At 43.2% G+C, this 7,117-nt stretch overlaps 1 protein-coding gene across 2 annotated transcripts in view; it reads right to left on the reverse strand.

The window, feature by feature from the left end:
- coro1ca (coronin, actin binding protein, 1Ca) overlaps window positions 1–588 on the reverse strand; it is a 36,534-nt gene extending 35,946 nt beyond the window's left edge. Inside the window, exon 1 of one of the 2 annotated variants that reach the window (XM_042421378.1) lies at window positions 456–588. The gene's annotated coding sequence lies outside the window, so the exon portion shown is untranslated. The remainder of the gene's footprint in view (window positions 1–455) is intronic. The other variant, XM_042421377.1, reaches the window with a different exon arrangement.
- Window positions 589–7,117: the final 6,529 nt, after the last annotated feature.

The following is a 7,117-nucleotide window of genomic DNA, read 5'->3' on the forward strand; positions in this document are numbered from 1 at the left end:
CCAGGGGCCAGGGCGCGGTTAGGCTGCCTGCACCTCCGTCTTATGTGGATCTATCGTTTCGGAGATAAGTTTTCCTGCCGCACTATGGTTAGCTACCCCACCCCGCTCAATAACGTACAACAGCTCATTTTCATGTCGTGGATAGTGGACGAAACACCCCTCCGACACCAGAAGGAATGAAAAAAAACAACCTTTAAAAGCAGCTATTCCCTCGCTTATCGATTAGAAACTCCCTTTTTGGCTTTATCAGTAGTATTAACTGCCGTTGAATGCTAGTGTTAGCTTAAAAAACACAGTTCACAGTCTACAGACTATACCGATTCATTTTAGCTAGCGCATGCACTTTTCTGTCAGGATGGCTATAAGGTGGACAAATGGAAAACCGTTGCAAACAATTCAAAGGCGGGAAAAACCACCCGATATGTTTTAAATAAACCACATAATCCATAACCTACCTCCTGAGAGGAAAATGAAAGTCTTCCCGAAAGCCGAATGATATAACACAGCCCAACGCGTGTCCCAGTTGATTCCTCCCTCTGCCGGAGCCGCTGCTGTGCTGCTGACACAAGTCGCTCTGTAGGCTCTTTCCCCACTCCGCCGCTAGTCCCGCCCCCTTCTTTGGCTTGGCGAGCAGCGTGTGGACGAGCGGATTTTGACGGACAGCTCGAGCAGCCAATCAGCACGAATTCTGGGATAACAGGGAGCCTTCTTTCTTCAGGTTCCCAGTAACCGAAAATCACCATCAATTGTGTTTTCATGGTGGCTTTGTAGCAGTAGTTGTGTTATTGTTTTGCTCATATTTTAGTTTAAAATAGAAATTGGGCAATACATTTCACTCACGATCTGAACATGCTGTATATATTGTACATAACCACCTACTATATGTATATATAAAGTAAAGTCATTTTTTTACAGTTTAATATTTATCTCATCAGTCCTTGCACTCTTCACTTCTTTGCACTATTTGCATATTATTTACAGTTCACAGAAACGGGTTTACCTGTATAAAGTCATTCCTTGTGTATATTTCTGAAGATTGTTGTGTTGTTATTGTGTGTAAGCACACTGAGAGCCACTAAACCGGAGTCGAATTCCTTGTATGTGTAAACATACTTGGCCAATAAAGATGATTCTGTTTCTGATTCTCTGCATCTATTGTTATCTCACCATACCACATCATTCAGAAAAGCATAATTTTACCATTTATTTATCAATTCATAGGACTTATGTTGTTCTTTTTGGAAGGATGGACAAGTACATCCTATCTCTCATCTGACAGCATGAGGAGCAAAAAAAAAAAAATATCAAGAGGACCCATAATATTCAAAAAAAAAAAAAAAATCAGGGTGAGGCAACAATAATTGGAGGAGTAGGGAGAGAGAGCATATATGGGCTGTGTGTGTGTGCCTACATGCGTAAGTAAGTGGGAATACAATTATGGATACTAAACATGAGGATATAAACACAAGTCTATGCTAAGGCTGAATGGCTCTGTGTGCAGAGGTAATTCCTCAGTCTGCTTGGACTTTTTTTTTTTTATGCAGGCTGCTTCTAATGTCCATGAATATAAAATATAATGTAGAGTTTATGATCGGTGGTAAACCAATAGCACATGCTTATACACATATTAGTGTTCTAGATATCATTTTACAATATTAAAATATATATTTATCAGTTCTCCTGAAGAACACAATGTACCACAAGTGTATTTGAGGACCACAAGATGGCGTTATTTCACAAATCCAGAGTGATGCAAACTCCTGGCAGAAGAAAACAGCTGTGCTCCATCATCCAATCTATTTTTTTTCTTCACTGTTTTTTCAATAACAAGTGATTCGCTGATTCATTTACCTGCTATCCTGTTGTCCCCAGTTTGTCCTTCACTTCCTGCAATTTCTATTTATTTGATGATGCAGTATATGTATTGCAGCTGGGTAGATTTTAATGTCCTTACCTCTTCTCATGGACGGCTTCCTCTCGACAGCCTTGTCTGGGGATTTCTGAGCTGAGTCGAAAGCCGCCTTCATCTGTGCCACCTTCACAGACTGACCCTGCTCGTCAGACTTGACTTCAGGAGGCTTTGAGCGATCCTGGTGCTGCAGCTTTTCATGCAGTTGGATGGTCTCCCTTATGAGTTCTGAGACAGGCCTAGATTTGTGGGTGTTCGGGGATTTATCTCTCTTTGATACGCTGTCATCTCTCTCTTTGCCAGGTTTCTTATCAGGTTGCTCTTTTGTCATATTTTCTGTGTTAAACGTCATGTGAAGATCCTGCTTCATGCCGGCTGTCTTCTGGTGGCTTTCTTCTGAGGTAACTGTCCCGGCTGCAACAGAAACCGAGCTGGCATCCACATCCAGTGCAGCAGTGTCCTCAGTGGAGTCTTTCACCTCCTTTTTAATGTTTGTCTGAATATCTGATTTCTCAGAGCCACAAAATTGTGGATCAGTTTTGCCCTCACAGGCACCTTTTATCTGTAAAGGTGGCCTTACTGAATTACTGCTTGTCTTATCACCAGTAAGAAAATGGCATGAGTCTGCAATTTGCCCATCACTTTTAGTGGGTGGAGGCACAGTGGATGGCGCAGACTCCTCTGATATCACACCACTCACTCCACATGACATTCTTTCATGTGGAGCAGCTGATGGTAAGTTGTCTGAGGACAGGTTTTTAGAGGGGTCTATACTTGGCATTATCTCCATCTCTTCGCTGACTGAAGCATCTGTTGAGTTCCTCTCTGAACTCTGACAGTCAGTTACGCAATAATGTGATTTTGTGGGAGAGCTCTCACACATAGTATTTCCAGTCATTCCAGGAAGAAAACAAAGTACATCTGAGGCCATGCTGCCAGCAGTGACCGCGGGTTTCATATCCAGGTCCTTGCTGTGGTGATCTTTTGTTGATTTTGCTTTTGAAGCTGAAGACAAGGGTGAAATCCCCTTCGTGTGACATTCTGACTTATCAGTTTCATCAACGGATATCTCTGTCGCTGCATTGTCAAGGATCCTCTTTGCATTCACCTCCACAGGAACATCTGTGGTGTCTATTTTAACCTCTTTTATTTTTGAGAGAGCGGGGGTTGCCTCTTTTTTATTTCTCCTCAGCAGCTTCTCCAAAATGGAACTGGGTTCAACTGGTAAAACTGTATCTGATGCTGAATCTGTGGGCTTTTCATTTGACTCCCTTTGTTCATCAGCGTCATTGACCTTTGGTGTGAGTGTTTCCTCTTTTGTATCACTTTCTCTTCCCTCTTTTGGAGGTCTACAGTGAATGGTATCACTCATGTCTAATAGAGCCTCTTTCTGCAGACTGTTTTTCAAAGGATGTTGGGATTGAGCTGTGGGCGGTTCCTTCCTCTCACTCAAGCGGCCCGCTGTTCCTGCACAGAGCTTAATATCTTCATTCCCAACTTCAGCCATCATAGCCTCGTTCTGATCATGTTGAACAAAGTGCAAAAACTCACTTCCTGCTCCCTGGATGAGATCATCATTAGTTGCTGCATGAGCTCCACATCTGCTGATCTTCCCCATCACAGAGCTCTCGTCGGTGTTGTCAGAAGAGTTTGCATCCACAGAGAAGTTTTCATCTTGAATCTCCTCATGTGGGACCGTTCCCTTGTCCTGATACTCCATCTTGATCTTTGAGGATGTCCTAAGCGCCTCCCCAGTCGTCCTCCACTCCGTCTTGACTTGATTGAGCAGCTTGTACGCCCTGGCTCTTTCCTCAATCCTCGCACAGCTCTTTTGGTTCTTGCCTGTCTCCTGTGGAACCAGTGGAGCAGTCCTGCCTCCTTCTCCTCCTCCTCCTCCCTCTTTTCCTGCCGCCCCTCCCTGTCTCACCTCCCTCGCAGGGAAAGGACTCACCCACGAATTTATGTGCTTCTCACTAGAAGGTGTTGCTGGCTCCTGGCCGAGGCTCTCGTCCAGATCCTGAGCGTCTGGCTCCCCTGAATTTTCCCCGGTGTTACCAACCTCTTCCTCACAGGAGCTTCCTCCCTCCATGACATCACCTGCATGACTGCCTGCACTCCCAGAGTCAGGGCACGGCCCTGTCTCCTCCAATCCTTCACTGAGGGCCTGATCTCCCCCTTCCAATTTGTCCTGGTTCTGTCCCATACTGGTCTGAGGAGAAAGACATGGTGTTAACCTCACAACAAAAGACCAATCCCCTCTCACCCCACTCAAATCATGCCACGTGTTAAGAATGCCAGCCTACAAGTATTTTGTTTTGCCTGTGGACCATGACTGATCTCTGCTCTACCACAGCCTCTGTTTTTCTCAGCATCCTCACTAATATTCCCTGTTTGAATAATACACTAACAACTGGAGACAAGTGAAGCAGAAGAGGAGAAAGAGGAGCAGACACCTGGGATTAACACCACAGTCTACATATAACAAATGGTTCTAGTCTTGGGAAGGGACCACATAGCAAACAATTCATGGTCACACAGGAGCCATTTTTGTGAAAATAGCGAATCTGAGTATCTTATGACTTTAACTGCAATGAAATACCCTCTGTTGGGTTATTCATGCACTTGCAATGTCAACAGTACGACTTTAAGACAAATTACAGTCACAAGATTTTGCAACAATCCCACTTGTGAATTTTAAACTGTTTTGGATTGATGAGCCATGATGGACTATCACTGCAACATTATTTGTCTTGCACATTGTAGCTATGTGAACTTTTGTACACAGAATAATTTTCCCAGTAAACACTTGTGCAAATTTAAGTATTAATATGTAAACCTGTGATCAATGTTTTGGAATAATCAACATCTCAGCAGATATGTACAACAGGGACATTGTAGTCAGACTAATTGACTTATCCCTCTGTTAGTCTTATGACAGTCTGTCAGCAAGTCTTTTTCCCACCCTTTTCGCCCACATATTTTAAAAGACATTTTTTAAAAGTCACTTTATTTTGTTACACTTGTCAGAATTTTTGCATCGCAGTTAATTGATTAGGTTGCAGTCAGTCCAGTCTTTTCATGTTAAACAAGGATGACATGATTTCAGCATTTCAAAAATGTTGTTAATGAGTATTCCGTTCAATGATTAAAGAATGAATTTGCAGAGCTCTGCATCATATGAATCTTGGATATTTTTTGTATTTAAGTAGGCCTTTCTGAGCAGAATTATGCAATGCTGTCGACTGCAGTTACTGATCTTATTATAATTATGTCGATGATTACTGTCCATGTATTAGTTATAACAGCGGCAGGAGGAGGAATGATAGCAGCTGTTGTTGTCAAAAAAACAAAATAAAACAAAGCCTAAATGTTGCAGAGACAAATTTCTCCCTGAGACTGTCTTTTATTGTCTAATGAGTTCTCACCCATTAAACTGCAGTAGTAAGCAGAGAAAATGGTGAAGCACAATGGACAATGACCTGATGACCCCCCTCCCTCCTCCTCCTCCTCCTCCTCTGTGTGACAACATATGACTGCTGTTGTCTTATCATCTGACGGGCCAGCTCTCTGGCCAAACACATGGCCAGGGGAGCTCATGTTATCAGACTACAATGGTGGCATAGCTGTGTGGAGGAGATACAAAAATGTTTGTCATACTGTGATATCGAGAGATAAAGCGCAAGACCAGAAATGCATCATAGAAGACCACACACAAGACAAAAAGATCAATAAAACAAGTTGTAAAACTGCCTTTTCTCACTTCTCAGATCATGTGGACTCATCAGGTTAAGGACATTGCGGAGCTCAGTGGAATTTGCATTCATTGATTATCCTCAAACATCAATCACCACTCTACTCTATCAGTCAGTTTGGGGAACCCCTTCCCTTAAGGTAGTCCATCCCTGTTAACAACCGGTCTATTATCCTGTCTCATCCTCCCCGAATGCCCAAAGCCGATCACTTGATCACCATGTGCTCTGCTGCCTCAACATACTCAGACATACAGGAATTCAAACCAATACACAGGAATCTCTCGCAAGTTTCAGCATCTGGGAAAAAGAAAACGTATCTTTTCTATCAGCTCTGACTAGAACAACACAACAAGCTGGGCACAGACCCACTTCAAGACAGATCTCTACTTGATGCAGTGTGACAGATATATTATTGATCTCCTATCATGTACAGGTCTGTCGCGGTTGACACTTACCAGTTAGGCGTCGTAGCTGAGTCGATCACTCTCTCTCCCAGGACCGACAGAGTGCTCTTTGTTGGTTGTTTGGTGATGTTCAGTCCTCCCTGAGATGCACAGGCAATGGGAGCCTTATATTACATCCATGTGATGTCACAGCACATTTGACTAATACAATCAGGGGAGACTCATACTTGCGGTTTTGAGAAACCTTGGGGTAAGAAAATCTTTAATATCTCAATCTACATGTTTGTTTGTGTGAATTCAGGCACACAGAGAGTGTGATCCTGTACTGTGTATTTTTTTGATACTATATATAAGTGCTAACTTTTTCACCTTTTTGTCCAAGAATCAGACAGGGGATAAGGCTGTCCAGGTCAGATTCTTAGTCCTCAGCCTCATAGGTGTGAAAATGAGGCATGCTCACTTTTTTTCCCCCCGCAGTTTTCCTTACCCAACACTGTTTGCATACCGGTGTCATGGGCTGCATAGTTCGTGCACTCCAGGAACCTAGTTGAGATAAGTAGGAGATGGTAAAAGATTGCTTGTGTCTGGGAGAGATGGTGAGTAATTGTAGCCACCCTGGTAAAGTCCAGGAGTGTGGGAAGTTATCTGCAAAATAGCTTAGACCCTTTTCTTTTGTTTCTCTTGGTCTCTATGGTAACCAGTCGAAAACAGGATACATACTCAGATAATAAAACAAAAGTGGAGGAATGGAAGCCAAGAATTCACCGGCAGAAGAAGGGGAAGAGGGGCCGGCCCACACCCAGTGACTGTAGGCCGAAGGCTGCTGTGTTGACAGACGGCCAGCCAGTGTTTTTGTGTTCGAAAAGTGTTACAGTTGTTACACTGTGCGTCTCGTCTAGACAACAGCCTCTGATTTGAAATCATCATTAATAAAAAACAGGTTGCACAAGTTCGTTGTCACGCTAAGGATGAGTGTAGAGAGTTTGTTGTTCGATCTCTCTGTCATTTAAGTGTTCGCAAGTTTTGTGTCTTACACTTCATGTTTTCCATTT

Source organism: Thunnus maccoyii, chromosome 9 (genome assembly GCF_910596095.1).
Source record: "Thunnus maccoyii chromosome 9, fThuMac1.1, whole genome shotgun sequence".
Lineage (NCBI taxonomy): Eukaryota > Metazoa > Chordata > Actinopteri > Scombriformes > Scombridae > Thunnus > Thunnus maccoyii.